This window comes from Perca fluviatilis, chromosome 22 (genome assembly GCF_010015445.1).
Source record: "Perca fluviatilis chromosome 22, GENO_Pfluv_1.0, whole genome shotgun sequence".
NCBI classification, from domain to species: domain Eukaryota; kingdom Metazoa; phylum Chordata; class Actinopteri; order Perciformes; family Percidae; genus Perca; species Perca fluviatilis.
The window spans coordinates 24,112,782-24,132,084 of record NC_053133.1 but is presented as its reverse complement, the minus strand read 5'-3'; the positions used below and the strand labels follow the sequence as shown (position 1 = coordinate 24,132,084).

At 43.9% G+C, this 19,303-nt stretch overlaps 1 protein-coding gene across 1 annotated transcript in view; it reads right to left on the bottom strand.

The window, feature by feature from the left end:
• LOC120552040 (cadherin-10-like) overlaps positions 1-14,821 on the bottom strand; it is a 75,536-nt gene extending 60,715 nt beyond the window's left edge. The window contains exon 1 of the mRNA XM_039789684.1: positions 14,568-14,821. The gene's annotated coding sequence lies outside the window, so the exon portion shown is untranslated. The remainder of the gene's footprint in view (positions 1-14,567) is intronic.
• Positions 14,822-19,303: the final 4,482 nt, after the last annotated feature.

Here is a 19,303-nt window from a genome sequence, read left to right as displayed (position 1 = left end):
TGTAAAAACAAGCCGTGTATGTCCCTTGTCCTTGCAGTAAAATGGATACAGATGCGAAGAAACAGAAAAGAAATTTCCACAGAAGCCTGTCAATATATTGATCTTTTGTTTAGCTGAGAAACAGCGTCTAGACACACTGCCGCATTGTCTTGAAAATAACTTCACCCCACTCCAATCTGACATACAGAAGCACACGCCTCACAGATTAAGGCGAGGAAATTGATCACTAAAGGAGATTTCAGACAGATGGGGCATATCACCACAAAGGAAAATAAAAAAAGTGTCTACGGATTGAGGAGGGCAAAATCATCATCATAAAATGCCGGCGAATAAACAGCTGAAAATCCCCAGTCAAATTGGAATGCAAAGCTGAACCGAAATTCCTGACTGAATGTCAGCACTGTAGTGCAAAACACCACAGTCCTCTAGTCGGAATTAGGATTCAACCTACAACACTGGAATACCACCAAGATTTTGTTAAGGTTTCTCTAAGTCCCCTTTCTGCTTCTAAATAGCACATTAAGTTTCCAAGTCCAAGATGTGTTGCCAACATTTCAACGTGTTCCTAACAATATCATTTAAAGGATGTTATCGGATGTTTGTCTGCAGACTACTAACATATCTGAGGGAATATTGAGAAATAAACATGGGACACAAACCCCCAAATTGTGGACTACGTGGTTAATCAATTTTCTGATCATACATGACATACAAGGATGTGAGACTAGGGCAGGGCAATATGGAGAAAATCAAGTATCACAATATTCTTGAGCAAATACTTCAATGTCGATATTGCGACGATATTGTAGGGTTGACAATTGGTGCCTTCACAAAACATTTTCACAATGACACTTTAGACAAATAATCATCAGTAATGAGGATATAAAGTAAAAGGCAAGAAATCAGACAGCTAGAACGGTCTGGTAAGTTCAGAAAATGACGTCGATTTACTGTAAAGTAGCCTTTAAAACCAGGAATAAGACAACACTTACTATATTATGATATTACGATATCCCAAAATCTAAGATAACATCTATTCTCATATCACGGTATCGATATAATATCGATATATTGCCCAGCCCTATGTGATCCAAACAAATTAGCTCATACTACCAGTGTCAGAGGCAGGGGTGTGCCCACAGCATTCAGCCCAGTGCACCGCTCCAAAGCACACTGCAAACACATTACCTTGCCTCGCTGCCCAAATGCATACCAAATAACCCATATAAATCATACAATCTGGGCCAAGTCAATGAGAGCCCCCAATTTTCCCTGTTTTCTAGTTATTTCCACAGTGCCATCATTCAGCAGAGCTTGCATCACTCAGTCCGAAGCTCTCACAACCGTTGTCGTAGTGGCCCAGTTTAGAACCCACCGAGGGCTCCTGAAGTAACCCTTCCTCCAGTGCACTTGATTTTATGTCTCCGCAGTCTGGACTAAATTGTGGGTTGCCAGCTCTCCACATGGTGCTCTTTCTTTTTTTTTTCAGCCCGCTCCCTTTTCTTTCTCCCTGTTGTCACTTTGACAAAAACAAAGATGGGATTCTATGAACTCGCACCAGTGTTTATGGCTGTGTTTACCATCAAGCGACATGGCAGTTGAAGAGGACGCTCTCAGGACATTATTTTAAAGAGTCCATCTTCTCTGAAGTCACTCCAGATTCTCTTACTACATTAGGGCAGCGTCATTTTGTTCCAACTCTCAAATAATGACTTTCAGCCCTGAAATATGGTTTTGAACCACGCCATTATAAACAACAGAGACTCACTTTTTGGCGTGCAGTTTCTGAATCCACTTCTCAGAATGAATTGACTAAATGGGAGCTTAAAGTCATTATCTCCCCTCGCCGGTTCTCCAATCCTGAACTTGGGGCTAATAAATGGAGGTTTGATTTCACTCAATGTCCTCGCGCCAAGATTAATAACGCCTAGGACCCGGGTGGCAAACAGATGTGGTCATCCTTGTGCCGCGACGGCAGAACAAATAGGCACGGGACATCCTCGCACATAAAGAGCAAAGAAATAATAGCTTAATGGCATTCATCCATTGACACGTTAGCAGATGAGACATCCTCGGTTGTTTGCTTTCCTGTGTGTTCACCAGAGCGCATGTTTTGTCACCAGCGGCCGTGTGGTCTAACACAGCTCTCTTCTGAGGGACTGACAATGGCAGAGGGGGGAGGGATGGGAGGATGGAGAGGAGGCTCAATGGATGGGTCTGGTGGCTTCCTGCTTTCCCCACAGTGGCCTTTGTGGTAATACACTGGTGCTTATGGGAGCCTCCGTCTCTATGCAAATCATTGTTTTCTTCCCAAGTGTTTGTGTGTGCCATGTGCAGTCGAGCGCACGTATCTGTTTTCTGTACATTTAGCCCTGAACAGACTGGAGCGCAAGGCCAATGCTGCAACATATTCACATTAAATCCTGGTTATTAAAATCTCTTACCTCTCTATCAATGGCCTTGTTTACCTCTTGATAGTATTGCCCTATCAGGATATTAGATCACGCCTCAGCCGTTGCTCTTAAATGAATAGTGCGTCTCTGGAAGCAGATGCATTGATTGGACTACATAAAAGGTCAAACTTGGCTCACTGAATTGAAAATCAGTGAAGTCGTTGTGTTCCCACGTTTGTCTCAGCCTCCCCCGTTGTGACAATTACATGAGAAGGAACGACATGGAAGCACATTTCCATTCAGGCGTGTATCGACTAACAGCGGGTCAGGAGCAAGACGGCTCCAAACACAATTGTCACACCACACTAAATAATACATAGAGCTCAAACAAAGACATCACACACCTAAAATATGGCCCTAATAAAAGGCTGCACGGACAAAATGTGTCTCCCTCGCGACTAAGAGTAATGACCTTTTCTCGAAGCCCACCGTAAACTAACACAGCGACAGTTAGGAGCACCTCTTTTTACATTATTAATACTGGAGGCTTCACACACACTCAAAAAGCTACAGACGTGCACTGATAGCATGGCTTTTGACTGTTCTTAAATTGGACAAAATTCTCTGAAACGGCATCCAACTAAAACCACTGAGGCATCCGAGTGTTAAGAAAGCCATTTGTCACAGGCAGGACTTCTGCCAGGGTATCAGCCCAGCCTTGGGATTAAAAAAAAAAAAAAAAAAAAAAAACAACAAATGAAAATAATATATATTTATGAATACCATTCAAGAAGAAGCCACACAATTTGCGATGGCATCTGAATTCAAATGCCTTGTATAAATACATATTTCGTTAGCAATGCCCCTCAAGAAATGAAAGGGGCATATTTGCCGGCTTTTCAGTTGTTGCCGTACATTTTAAATCATTCCTGCAGTATTGCTGCTAAAGTAAGGGTCTTTCTGCACTCTACTCAATCTAATCACCTCGAAAGGGATTCAGGCGTCCTCCGAGATGAACAGCAGACGGCCATGATCTCCTCTGACCTTAACTGTGACTCATGGTTATTTACCTCTGCTAGTTATCCCTGAGGGACAGAGGCCTCATCATTGAAATGAGTGCTGTGATGGGTTGTTTTTTTTATTGCCACTCCTTGGAACAGACAACTCCTAATGAACAAAGAAGCCTGATTGATCCAAGTTAGCATTTGATTCCCGCACGCTGCCGAGACACACATGATTCAATGCGTTGGCGTGCCAGTGGAGCACCCCTTGAACTTTTGCTGTACACACATCTTTAATCACACTCACCTTTTGTCGTGGCTGGTGTGACTTCCAGCTTATTTGTAATTACCAAGCTCCTTGGGGTTGGCTGAACAACAGGCCCGGCCATAGGTCACGGAGAGACACTGTAGCTGGCCATATGGGCTGCGGGCCCAGGGGCAGAGAGTGGGTGGACGCCGGCATTGGCACCGGCAAGTTAGCAGAATGGTCGGAGCAGGAGATTGAATTATTCGGAGACAGGAGACAGCCTTATCGAGCAGCGGCCACATTGCACTGACGTTTTCACCCCAGTTTCTATTTCCCATTTCACACTTGGACTATTGCCAGATAGGATATTTTCAGCCACCTCGTTTTACCCCCAGATTCAAAATCGCCAGCCACCAGTCAAAAGAGGGTAAGAGTGCGTTATCTATCACTACCTTCCCACCCGCGGCACCCTCCCCTCTATCCCCAAAACCCTCTCGTGTCTCCCCTTCCTCCCCCGTTGTCATCAGCGCAGCAACAGCAGGGTGTTATTACAGATAAACAATCGATACTGCATTAACGTGTCCACGGAGGCTACCTGGAGTTAAACAGGCAGACGGGGAAAATAATCCAACCCAATGTCACAGGGCGGACTTCAACCGATATACATATATGTATTGAAAATTCAGGCCACTTTCTTTCATTATCCTCAGCCATCGTTTCTTTGTGTTTGAGGTCACCAGATACATTTCTTTTCCTTCCTCTCCTCACTGGTCACAGAATGAGAACCCCACTGCATTGAAGAAGTAATACCCTACTTTACAGCAAAGGTGACCATGGATATTGGAGAGCAGGGACCCATACGATCGATTTGGAGCGAGGAATGGAAATTTTAACATGATTCCCAGGCCAGGCGTTTTTAACTCAGGAGTATTGGACCCTCTCTTTTGATGACTGCTTCCAATCCAACTTACTACTCCGTTTTCAAAATTCTGATGACGTCTTCATTTCAGGGAAAGGGCAGTGAGAGAGGCAAGCCCTAGGTGCCCTTCTGGTAGCTGTGTGGTCCTTTCCCCCTTCTTTGCAAAGCTTGTATGCAGCACATTTGCATCTACATTCCCAACACTGCTATTGAAAAAAAAAGAAGGCTTTTTTGTTCAGAACCGCTGTGAAAAAATGAAAACAAAGGCGTTCTCATGAGGAGATCCAACAAATAGTCCTTGCCTCTCCCTCTCCCAGACTGGAATTTAATGCTCCTCATTCCATCCTCATTCATTAGCCCCCCACGCCCACAGCCCTAACACCGTATGGGGGTATAAAATACACACACACACACACACACACACACACACACACACACACACACACACACACACACACACACACACAATAAAAGAGTTGGACTTGGCTGAATGATTGCAGACTGTTTACTAATACTGCAGCTCATTCTGCTTTATTACGGAGTGCCAGGCTTTCCATTACTGCAAAGGGAGAGAGAACAGGGAGAAGAAGCAGAGAAGGAGGGAGCGGACAGAACAGAAGGGAGAGAGAGTGAGAGAGACTGCCAATGTCTAAGACTAAAAGAGAAGACGAAAAAAAAAAAAAAAAAAAATGGCTCAGTTGATTTACACCTTCATCACTCTCCCCTAACTCTGCTTATTGCAAATCATGATGCTGCTTTATGAGCTGAATCCTCTATTACGACAAGGCCGGGGAAGACGGCGCTTTAGTCCATAAAGTAACCGTACAGTAACCGCCACCCGGCAGCAACCGATCCCCTCACCCTACCACCCAGCTGCCGGAGGGGGAAGGGAAGCAGGACGGAGACCGTGGCTGCTGAAACTTGTTACGGCGCGACTTGCTCGCTCGCTGTCCCTTTCCTGGCCTTGGCGCCCGTGGACAACGCACCCACATTTCTTCGAGCCAGATGTCAGGGAAGTACGACTTAGTTGGGCGCGCAGGCTCTGCGGCTACGTTGGAAAGGAACTCACAGCGGGAGTTTAGTTTTGAGCGAGCGGTGCCGTATTTAAAGCAGGGGCACTGGAGGGTGTGCGTTCACCATCTCCCCACCGCCATGCGATGCGGGGACACGTTTACTTGAAGAGCTTTGTGCGCATTTAGATAGAGAACTGAATTTATTTGTCGACTCTTAAAAATTTTTTTAATTATTTTTTTTTTTTTTTTTTTTTTTTTTTTTTTTTTTTTTTTTTTTTTTTTTTTTTTTTTTTTTTTTTTTAAAAAAAAAAAAAAAAAAAAAAGGGGAGGGGGGGCGGGGCGAAAAATCATCAAAGCAGTTTTTGTTTTTTTTGTGTGTTTTGTTTTTTTTTTTTTTTTTTTAAAAAAAGGGGGTTTTTTTTTTTTTTTTTTTTTTTTTTTTTTTTTTAAAATTTTTTTTTTTTATTTTTTTTTTTTTTTTTTTTTTTTTTTTTTTTTTTTTATTCCATCTGCCCGCGCGCACACACACACACACACACACACACACACACACACACACACACACACACACACACACACACACACACACACACACACACACACACACACACACACACAAACGTGCTTCCTTGTTGTTTGTGATGGAAGCTGATGAGCGAGTACAGCTGAATGTACAGGTCCACTTTCTTGCACGTTTGCTCAAATGCACGCGTGCGTGGGGCGCCTGGGTAGCTCGCCTAGAGCAGGCGCCCATGTCTCAGCTGTCCTATATAAACAAAGGCCTAAAATGCCCAAGAAAAATCATCTTAAAAAATAAAAAATAAATGCTTATGTGTGTGCTAATGTATTTGTGCTTGCACGTTCACTCCAAACCCTCTGTGAGTCTAACCCTTGACCTCCCTAGTGTCATTAAATCCCTGCTGGACAGGCGGGCCCTTCAGCTCCAGCGTGGAGGACCGTACACCAGCAGACTCCAGCTCTCTTAAAACCCACTTAGAGGCTTACAGCTGGGAGGCCCGACCATCGGATTGAATTAAGGCTATGATTAATTGAATCTAGTGGTGAGTAACTTGAGTGACTGACGTCTCATAGGACCAAAGGTCTAGACACAATGCTTCAGAATAAAGCTACAGTCATTTATTCAGTGACATCACAGGCGGTTTCAGTGAGCCTCAGGCATGGATGGTTTCCTCTAATATTATTGCTCGGAGTGCTGCTTTAAGCCCAACACTACCGGCGGCACCGTGGCTGCTGCTGCTGCTGCTAAGCATGCCAATGTTAATAAGAGGCACATTATAATTAATACAAATGGAATGTTTAATGCAATTTTTCCATTTCAAAGAAATCCCCCCGGCATCTTTCCCAACAACCAATTCAACTCTCTTGCATTGTCCTCAGGCAAACAATAACCCAAGTTTGGCATTACCTTCATTAGATCAAACTTAATTATTGCAGAGCGCTTGCAGCTCCTCTGGCACAAGGGGATGGACTCTGAGGCTGCCTGCTCGAAGGTCCTCTGGCAGGTCCTGCCCCATTTGTCTGTGATGGACAGCGGCGTGAAACAGTAATTGGAGGCCTGTGAGACCCGTACATATCCATTTGTCAGTTATTCATGTCAAAGCACAGTGTTCAGCTGTTGGGGGTTCTCAAAGAATGACCTTTTCTCAAAGGGGACAGGTTTTCCCTACTGTCTGAGAGACGCCGTGGGTATTATTCAGCCCAATACAGCACTGCGCTCTTATTACTGTGTGTCCCATGTTGCTGCAGAAAGCTTGTATTGTGTGTCCTCCCCTGAGGAATACATACGGTCCCAGAATGACACGCACATTTTGATTCGGCAGGTAGTTTGCGCGGGAGGTCTTTCCATTTCTCTCCTCGCCAATGAAGGATCCTAACGTTTTGAGAAGTAGCAGAACAATGGCAGAAACCTCTTTTTTTTCACTCCGGGGACTGAAAGTAAATAGGACCTTTGATGATGTGTTTGCCTGTTCATTTACAGCATCTTAGAATACAGCTTGCACATTGTACCTCTACGGAGGACAAATAAGAAAAAAGAAAAGGGAAAAAAAAACTCACAAAGGCATTCTGCAGGACAATAGCACAGCGGAGGAAACGAGCGCACAATGGAGTCCAGATATCATTCACGACGTAGACAGGAGACCATTATCCACAGGAGGAGGAGCACATCTGAAGGTGACAGGTTCGGGAGACAGAGGAATTGTGCACACAACGCTGCCACTGAGACAACAGTCTCCCTGAAGCAAACCTAACCTATAAGGACAGGTTTTTGCAGTGCCAATGCCCGCTGGGTTGAGGTGTTACACGTCATTTGCAATAACCTGGATCATTACTCCTGGAGGCTGTTAGAGGGGAAAATCACATCACTCTGCGTTTACCGCTGCCAAGAAAAATTGACAGGCTAAAAGTCACACAAAGACGCACCTGAATTATGCACACCCACGCACAAAGGCCCACAAATAGCGTCTCCGCCACACTTGCAAACAAACACACGCATGCTATCACACACCAGCGATCCATCACGTACTGTCAGTGACGTCTGGGAGGGGTTAACATACCAAGTGGCATCCAAGCAGCGTCCCACCAGCCAGTGGTGCTTGAAGCTGACAGCTCTCACTGCGGCAGCCGTGCAGAAGTGAAGTAAGCATCATTATCGCCTTCTCTCGCCATACGTCTCTCTCTAGTTGGAACGAGCACAACGCTGTTTTCAAAGTCTCGGTTATTTTATCCCCAACCCGACCCTTTTTCCGTTCACTGCCGACTCTGTCTTCATTGTACTCCAGTCAGGCACTAATGCTCCCTGTCCTGTGGCTGGACTCTCTGATCTCCTATTACCCTCTCGTCATCCGACAGTCAATATTATCCGCCACCCCCCCCTTTCCTGACCAATCCTTCCCTATCCGTCCCCTTGCTTTCAAAAAAAAAAAAAAAGTCTCAAAAGTCAGGCAGACAATGACGCCCCGCTCCACTCCTTCATGCACTTGCTCGTCTCCCATACACTTATTAACTGGCTGTCATGTTCAGCAGCCTTCCCCCAGACAGTGTTTAGCGTTCCTCAGTCCACTTACTGCAGCCGGAGTTAAGCCTCTGGGCTTTGCACAGACAGGAATCCAACTAGAGGGGGGAAAGGCAGGACCTGCGGACATGATCTGTCTGCTGTACTCACTCACACTCTTCCTCCTGCACTGACTACCTCAAATCAGGGCTGAAAAAAACACATCGTACAGGACGTTTTTATTTTTTTTTACTTCCTGTAGGATAATGTACAGTAGCAGAGAAGCAGGTGATTTTTTTCTGAAACATTTATTTATGTCTGGAGGAGTTCACATTTTAAGTTTAATTCAATTTCATAATTTTTACATGTTTTCTTAAAGTCTTACTAGTTCAATAAATACATACACCTCAGAGTTTTGACCCCCCCGGGGTCAGCCCTATGTTCCCACAGCCCAATGGTCCCACAGCCCAATGGTCCCACAGCCCTATGTTCCCACAGCCCAATGGTCCCACAGCCCAATGGTCCCACAGCCCTATGTTCCCACATTTCTAAGATTTTTAGGCTCTATGTTAGGGTTAGGGTTAGGATAACATTCCATCTGTAGTCCATTGCTACTGGATAATAGGTTGGGTGTAATTGGCTACCAAATTGGGAGAAAGGGGGATACAATCTGATACAAATTTATGAAAAAGGAAATGTGGGAACATAGGGCCTAATTTTGGAAAAAAAAAATCTTAGAAATGTGGGAAATGTGGAAACATAGGGCCTAATTTTGAGAAATTGGGGAACAAAGGGCTGTGGAAACATAGGCACGCTCCTGACCTCCCCAAGGCATAACAACTATGTAAGCAAGATGCTCTCAAAAAGGTTTAATTTTGATTTTGGATTTTTTTATCATTCAGTTCATTCTTAATTTTTATGTAAACTGTAAATGAGTGGGTAATTTTTTTTTTTTTGGTGTAGGAAGTCGTACTGTCACCTCTGTTAGTTAATCTGAATGTCAGCAGGGTGGCTGAAAAACTCCCAAACAAATTTCCATGAAATTTGGTTTGAGAGATCAGCCTCGAGCCAAGGACCAGTTGATTAGATTTTGAAAGTGATCTGTATCTATGATTTCCACTATTAGATGATCATTGTTCACCCGACACATATTGGATATAGAGATTTAATTCCAAATCCAATCCAAACCTTAACGGTACTCCGGCAAGGTTAAGAAATCGATTTCGCCTCAAATTGAAGTAAGAGAGAATGTTTGGCGTCCCTGTCGGTGGCTTCCCTCTTGTTTTTTTTTTTGCTCATATTTTAGATGACAAACAAACTGAGAACCACTCCCAGGCTCGACTCTGCATTGTGGTGGTAGCTACAGCGCTGGATGTGTCACCTGCCCCGTTCCTTCTCCACCCTCCCCTTCCCGGGGCAAATGGTGTAAGAAATGAGATGTGGCTGGTGGATATACTTTCATGGCTCTGCTTTACCAGTGTCATTTCGGCAACTCTGAAATTGTGCCATGGTCTACAGGGCTTTGTTGTAAATCACTATCTCCCACTGTCAGACTGCAGTCTGCTGTACACTGTGGATGCCTGGCTTTCTGCTGCCTCCTGGGTGACTAATATATCTTGTTAAATTGTGCTGAGAAGCGTGCGGAGAACTGTACACCTTTCCTCTTTGTACTTTGTTTGCTTGCATTTGTGCCTGTGTGTGTGTGTGTGTGTGTGTGTGTGTGTGTGTGTGTGTGTGTGTGTCTGTGTGCCCACTTCAAAACGTGTGTTGTCTGCACGTGTGTCTCTGCGTTTGGTGACTGAATAGGTAGGTGTGGATGTTAACTTTTGCAAATATGTTCACTAAACTCCACAAGTCTGTCAGGCTTTGTCGGTAATTCAGTTAGACTGCTATCCGGCCAGCCTCCGCTCACCACCATCAGCGCCGCGGCATCGCGAGTTGTGAAGCTATCTCTCAGCCACTTCGTAATTAGAAAAGCTGTGGAGCCGAGCCACAGTTTGAAGGGGGAAGAGGGAGAAGTCTGTTGGCAGACTGCATTATTCAACATTGGCAGCAATTTACTCTGTCTCCCACCCCAAAGACATGAATCTAAGTGATTTCATACGCCACATCCGCCCTAGTGTACCACACTGTATAAATACTCTTCTCTTATCGCCAGCTCTGAAGCCATGCACTGTATACTATCAGCTTCATCCAGCACTATGCATTCACACCACACACACACACACACACACAACATATCTCCCTCCTACCGCTTTGAAAATAGATTTATGAGTATATTTCTGTGTAATTGGTGTTCTCCTGCACAAAGCAGGGAGAGATAATTACCCATTGTTAAGTGAGGTGTGAATTGTCTGATCCATGTGTATTTATCTTCTCAGCACACAGAGAGCAAAGCAGGCCCTTTTTGGGGAGATTTAGGCAGACTACACAGCGACGTTCTACTCTCCTGGCTACCGTCCAGCTCGCAAATCCCTTTTGCTGAAACCTGTCGAGAAACCGCCTCGCAGTGGCTTAAACGTATCCCGTCTAATTCTAACTTCTTTTTTTTTTTTTAAGTAAGTAGCAAATTCAATCTGGGACTAAGGTTTGACCCTCAGAGAGAAGGTGACGCTGGCCCCCGCCTATAGTAGGTTTAACTAGAAACAGGACGCAGATGTTTCTGCCTCTGTGTGTTGGTTGGTGGGTGAGAAATACGTCGCCCCCTTATTTTGGTTTCTGTGCAATTGTGGTTCTGACTGCTCCATAAATAGGCGTCTCCGAAGGGAATCTGTCTCATTAGTAAGGAGCAGTTATTAAGTTGCCATTGTGCCTGCAGGAAACTTGCTCTAATAGTCAAAAGACGCCTCAAGAAATCAAAGACACTGTCACAGCGGGAAGAAAAAAAAAATAAAAAAAAGAAGTCAAATCTGCCATTCTTCATGAAGTGGCTAAGTTCTCTACAGCAGGGGCATTGTTCTGGACAAAGAAAAGAAAAGAAAAAGAGGAAAAAGAAAAGAAAAAAAAGAGAGAGGCCCAGCTGCCTGGCGCAGTAGCAACTCCAGAGAAATACTTGGCACAAGGTAATCTTCGGAGGGATCCCGAAGCAGTTGCATTGCAAACAACGTCATGATTTATTATTACGTCGTACAGACCATGACTAATGCACTCAAACAATCAAGGTGCATCTAGTGAACTACAATGCCCATGGCTGCTCTCTGCTACCGACTTCAAACTTTCGTAAGCGAAGCACACACACACGTCAGAGCCACTCGCGGCCGCTCGGCAATTGTCCACAAGTATCCGAGTGTGTGTGTATGAGAAACACACATACACACACACACACACACACACAAAGGAGGGGAGAGTGCCATAGACATTCCCATCGGGGATCCGAGTTATCTTCGGCACAGTCAGCCGCCACTGGGACGTGATTTTATTAGCTCCAGATGCTGCTGAAGAGAGGACTAGAGACGCTCAATATTATGAGCAGGACACATCAAAAATGATGCTGCCCATCTGGAGCACAAATAATGTAATCAACTCGGGTCAGCGGTCATCATCCTCTGGCCGCTGGGTAAACCCACCATCCTGTGACGTCACCCCACAGGGACAGGCTTGGAGCCGGCCGGCAGATTTAGACAAGAGCTTTTTTGGAATATCCCCTAAGCTGCTGCACATGACCCGCAGAGGGAAGATATTTGGGAGAAGAGAAAGATGAAAATGTGAGGGACTGTCTATTGTAATCTGAGCTCTGGTTTAAAACATGCAGATGGCTCTGATGTGTCTATTCCCCTGCCTGTCAAATCAGTTCTGCAGTATTACTTTAAACGTCTTCATACAAATCGCTCACACACACGCACGCACGCACACACACACGCACACACACACACACACACACACAACTCGGACCATAAACACATATACAGTGCGGTACTGTATGTTCCCCACAGATGCACATACACACACACACACACACACACACACACACACACACACACACACACACCACACGCACATAACTCGGACCATAAACATATATGCAGTGCGGTACTGCATGTTCCCCACACATATACATGCATACACGCACACACGCACACACATACACACACACACATAACTCGGACCATAAACACATATGCAGTGCGGTACTGTATGTTCCACACACATATACATGCATACACACACACACAAACAACAAACACACACACACACACACACACACACACACACACACACACACACACACACACACACACACACACACACACACACACACAGGAACTATTTTGCAGAGCCTTTAAATATTCAGTACCTGCCGTGTTTTCTGTATGACTTTGATCAGCCACAGATTCTACTCTGTCCCTTTCATCTCTGAACTTCAAACCAGTGTATGAAAAACCTGGACCACAAAACCTGTTCTGGTTCACACAATCTCTGATCGCCAAGCTGCTCTCTATCTATCTCCTTCTGTCAACAAGCCGGAAGTTGTTCCAATGGGGGGAAAAAATGAATGAAGAAGTTAACCTTCTCTGTACAGATGTATCTTCTATCAGATCCTACATGATTGCCCAATCGCGTTTTATAAGCACACGTCCTTGTTTGTAATTTAAAAAGCATGTGCTCAGAGGAGTGATTATTGCAGCATAATTCCCCCAATAGTTTGACAACACCCCCTCCCCCACCACCCCCCTCCCCTCCAAACAACTTCTTGGCTGCCTTCAGGCATATTACCTCAGGCTTACATTGAGCCAGCGCAATAACTACCATGGAGCAATCTGCAGGAAGGACAGTAAAACTTTCCCCCCTAAGCACCAAATTCAATTTCCAAGATTGCATAGTCCTGTTTCAGATTCAGTCCACCATCCACCCCTCACTCTGTCAGGAACCTGCAACTTTCTTTCTTTTTTGAGCAAAGACACCAAGTTTATTCTTTCGTAGCCCTGCCTGCATTATTCAGCAAGGCCATTAAATATTTACAGCCACATCAATATCATCTTGTAGTCAATAACGCCAAAGGACATGTTGTTTTAGAAAACTTCAGTCAACTCCAGGAGTGTTTCCATACCCCCTCCAAATAAAATTCTAAATACAAGGCCTTTCTGCAGATCTCTAACAGCTGAGCACAGAAAAGGCAGCAGGGCATCAGAGTGCGACTGCAGGCAACCACAGATAGAAAGTCATCCGCGTTCATCGGAGGATGCTGTCCCACCTGCATCGATTAGCATCCCGTGGATTTGCCACTGGGTGCAGAAAGATCATCGGTGGAGAAACACACACACACACACACACACACACACACACACACACACACACACACACACACACACACACACACACATCCACCGATAGATTCAAGCAAGCGTTTGAAATGCTCGAAGTTTCCATACGTGACAAAATAAGGACAAAGATGCATTTAGAGTCCATGGCCAGGCCCGCATGCTCGCATCACTTCAGTGCGGGGGGGGGGGGTAAAACCCGCTACTGCGTCGTGCAGGACCTCTGTTCCGGTCGGGCACGGTTCATTTTTTTTTTTTTTTTTTACATCGGCACATGAATGAGAATTACGCACAGAGCAATTTCACAAAATACAAAGTTGATGAAGCCGTTAGCAACTGATTGTGTCCCCCCCCGCGCGCTATAAGTTGAACAAATAGCTTACTGTAGGCTGTGGACGCTAATAACTAACGATTCAAACTCATTTCCAATTCAAAGCCCGACGCTTAAATGCCAGTAATTATGAGTGGTAATATGGATTTCGCATCCGCTATCGATTTCATTACCAGAGGGAGACGATCAGCTCTTATATAAGCAACTATTTCGCATCTATAGGTCATTTAGTGTGCGAGCAACCCGAGAATAACCTAACCGGAGTCGGACAATTCAAAACGCTGCAGAAGGAGAAGAAGTAAGTGTTCTCTGTTCGAGCGGCGAATGTGCCCCGACATGAGACAATTCCCCACAAGGCGGATAGAAGTTGTAAGCAAAAGACCCAGGCTCACCTGATAATGAAGTTTATTCTAGGAGGCGATTTTTCCCCTCTCTCTTTCTCTCTCTCTCTCTATCTCTCTCTCTCTCCCGGGGCTGTGGAGGCGCACGTCGGAGCCAAGTGTATCCGTTCACTGCAGCTTTTTGTTTGCCCGTTGTTCCACCTCAACTGCGCGTCTCAGGCGCGCTGCATCACTTTCCTCGCTGTGGATGTCAGGGAGGCTGAAAGGCTGAGGGGACTCAACCCTCCCATTGGCTGCCATTCACAAGTCCCCCAGCAGCAAAGAAAAAAAAATAAAAAGAGGGAGAGAGAGAGAGAGAGAAGGGGAGGAAGAGCAGAAGAAAAAAAGAAAAAAACACACGACCGACAAAAACAAAAAAAGAAGGTGAAAAAAAAAAATCTGACATTAGAGCTCCAGTGGGGCTGCGTTTCAACTGCCCGTGCGATGTTCAAGTTTAATGACAAAAGTCAAGTGTTTTTGTGTGCATGCGCTTTGCGTTCATTTGCATAATCCCTGATAGGGGATAGTTGCAAAGTCAGAGGTTCTGTGTGGGTTGAAACAATCAATAAATGGATATTTTTTGGTTAAAAGCCTCCGGTTAGACTCCCCGCTTCCTTTACAGTAAACCCTGGGAAGCCGTGGATCATATATGATCACAATGGCAAATTAAATTCCTGCGGCTCTGTGTGTAGTAAAACGACAAACGCACCAGCAACCATATCATGCCAGTGCAAATTCAGTGTTTGATATACTGCCACGTTAGCCTACTAATACAGCCTGCTGACTGTTAACTGCACTTGTAATGATAATGTCTATACAAGGATCAAGACTCTCTGCAGAGGTTTTCAGTTTAAAGTATCATTTTAAAGTAAACTTAAAAAGTAGCCTATTTTTTTACACTTCTATAGTCTTAGTAAACCTAAGTAAAAGAACCATACATGGGACATACAGTATATTCAACAGGTATATTAGACATATATTAAACATATCTGCAGGTTCCAAGAGTAATAGATTTGTTAGTCTATATCCACTTCGGGATTGTTCCGTTGACGCTGGAAATTCCGCCGGCTGTCCGTTGCCTTCGGATTTCCGGTAGATTCATGAGGACTATGGTTAACTGCTCCTCAGATCTCTGCAGGGTAAATCCAGACAGCTAGCTAGACTATCTGTCCAATCTGAGTTTTCTGTTACACGACTAAAACCATATTTGAACGTACACATGTTCCACCAAAACAAGTTCCTTCCTGAGGCGATTTTGCTACCGTGGCTCTGCCCGGTGCCTCTGCAAAATACAAGACGATTGTGGTTTAAAGAAATGCCAATAAAGCAGAGCACGTTTTTCTACCATCCCGGAATGCTGTGTGGACTAGCCAGACCTTCCTCTGCAGCACCCCCCCGTAAATTACGCCAATGTCCACTGGTAATAAAAATGCTTCTGTTAGGCTAATGCGACTAACACATCCTGCTCTTTCTACTACCAATACCTTATGACTAATTTTTGAATTTGAATTCCTTGAATGAAAATTAGTCATTGTACTTTACAATACAGCGAAATTAGGAGCGCTACTCCACTGGGTGCATACAATAAATAATCCTTACAGGACATATAAAACTATGCTACTGCAACTACTTCTACTATTGTTATTAGTTGTAGTATGTGCACCAAATTATCAGTTTATTAGTTACAGCTACATCTACAACAGCCCTGCAATGAATCATATGGCTTGCAGTTACAATGTTATTACACCAAATTGAATTTCAATTCAGTAACTTGCCTGTAACTGGCTGAACTTTGTTTTGTGGGTGCTCCAGTTGTGATTTGCAAGTGAGACCTTCCCTACCTTGCAAGTGAATTAATCTGTGCTACATGGTCCGTTGATGTCTGCAGCTGCTAATGGTGTCAGATTCTGTTTGGAGAAGGGAAGAGGGAAATCTGATTACTGACCAAGCCTGCAAACTGTGGGGGTTTTAAAGTAATCAAACTAATGCAGCTTATAAATGCTTTATCCAGTGCCCTGCCTAGACCAGATTACACACTGTAATCTGTTATATTTTATTAGTACGAGTAGCCTACATGTGCATGTAATACATTCTTGTACTTGCTATTACCGTTATTGTGCCTATTGACAGCATGCTTTTTTTTCGTGTTAATGATTCTATGATTTTGATGTTAGCAATTAAACTGTTTTTATCAGAATCCTAATTTAAGTACAACTGGTGAGGTTGTTTCAGCGGGGCCAGGAATTTGGGATAATGTCACGTTTAAAGAACGAGTTACATATATGAATGGATTACTGACAGGGCCTACCTGGCACAGGCCCAGGGAGGGACAACAAAGAGACAACAAATGACTACAAAGAGAGACAAAATAATTGAAAATAGACACAAAACAACCCAAAAAACCCCCATGAAACTTAACGACCACAAACGACCCAAAATGACCACAAAGAGACACAAAAGGAGTAAAAATAGATTCAAAGCCACCACAAAAGATGCAAAATGACTGCAAATTGATGCAAGACAATCACAAGGACACGCAAAACGACTAAAATTTGACACATTGGGATTATTTGCGTTTTGGTGTGTTGTTCCCATGGTCGGGGGCCTCTCACATGTCTGTGCCCAGGGGCCCATTGTCTCATTAACTTATTATGCTAATTATGTGCATAGCTGAGATTGAGAAAAACAGTGTACCATAGACAGTGGAGTTTTTTTTAACCGCTAGTTAAAATTATAGTGCGTAGTTTCTGTCGCCCCCATGAGGAATTCTAAGAAATGACAACAAAACTGTCGGCCCGTCCACATGGTACAAGCCTTCCGTGATCGCCTCCTCCACGCAGTTGCTAGTAGCCAAGGAGGACACAGAGGATTAAAAAAACATGATGGACTCTTCAGAAGAGGTAATTATCTTCAGTCGAGTTTCTGCACGGAAAAGACATCGGACGCCTCAATCTTCTGAACGTAGCCAGACTTAGAAATCCAGACAGTTGTATGGAGCTGATAGCCTTAATTAGCTTTGTAGCAACTCATTTGGCAATGGATTGAATGTAACGGACGTTCATTAATATCAAAAAGTTACGCACTAAAGCTTTGAAAGTGTGATTAAATGTAGATGTTTTTGCTCATAAAAAGCGCCCGTGTATTTATCCCATATAACACACATGTGTATCACATGTGGAAAGACCATTTCAAGTTAAAATGTTCAGGGACATTTCACAGGAGGAATTCACATAATGTTGACGCGTGATCGCCACGATAATTCCCAAGTGAAATATAAGATGTGTAAAAGAACGTCATGGTCACATGTAATATCACATATTCTGGACAATTAATGGGGGAAATGAATAACATGGAAACATCGTATGTGGTTTTTGGGCATGTCGGACATGAATTTCATGTTGTTGTTTTTTCCCCCCCCGTAAGGGTTCAATGTTAACTATCATGTGTTCTACCGACACAGACACAATGATGCACATGCAGCACATGCCACGGGCAATACATGATACTCATTTTTGCCAACTGCAGAGGGCATTGATGCATATAAACAGATGGGAGCAGCAAAGCAAAGACGAGAGCAAGCTGTAAACAATGCAAGTCTCAAAGCATTCTTTAAAAGGAGTTGCAAAAAGTTTAAAGTAGAAAACATAATGTGTTGAAGATACTTGCAATGTGTTTTGGTGGATTACATGGAATTGAAAAAAATATATGTTGTCTACAATAAAAATTAAAAATAAAAGTATCTTACCACAATGCTCCAATTAGCTCACAACGACCAATTAATGATGCATGTGTGTTTCCCAACCTTTGAGCCAGTGTTGACCTATAGGAGAAATCGGAGTAATTAACAGTGTTGAATGGAGATATCCGTACTGGACGCTGGAAACATATTCAGGCACATAATTAAGTTGTGATGTCGCAGAAGCGGCTCAGCGTTATCTTGTGATGTTGAGATAATGAAATTATAATCACAAGTAAACAAAGGGTGATTTCGCGAGATAACGGGACACTCCAGTCTTGATCCCAGGATAACGGGAATAAAATAAAAATCCGCTGTTAGCTGCCCTGCGCTTCGGTGCTACTTTGTCGACATAGTAATTTGATTTCATTCCCATAATAGACTTAACAAGTGACGGCTTTAGGTATTGGAAATAATAATGTGTCTTTTATTTATCATTTGCGTCTCATCATTTTCAAAAGCTTTTAGGGAGACATGAGCCACACAGCATGTGTCAAATCTAATACAAATGTAGCACACATAAAATGTGCAATATGAAGATGGAAGGAAAGTCTGCAGGCATTTATGGTTTTTATGGTTTCAATTTTTTATGGTTTTTTTTTTTAGAAGCCAAAGACCCCACGCTGTGCATGCCTTACCACCCATGCAGTGTTTGTGTCATGATGACCACTGGCTGCTGTTAGATTCATGAGTTTAATCCCTGGAAGCGCTCCAAGCATCCACTTTGCTGCTGCCCTGTCCTCTCAACCAAACATCAAACTCTTGCCTATAGCACAAAATGCAGTGAGCCAAAGGGATGTCTGCATTTGGCATCATGTTCTATCAGGAGATCAGCCGCAGACGAATAACCGCTGCCCTTGACTGCATCATTGCGACTAAATGAGCTTACATGGCCTCAGTGTTTTTGTGCAGTTTATTTAACAGCCTGCCTCCATAAACACATCACAACAGTGAAAGCAGTCTGCAAACACCAAATTTTGTGCCAATACGCCATATCCACTGCTTGTTAGAC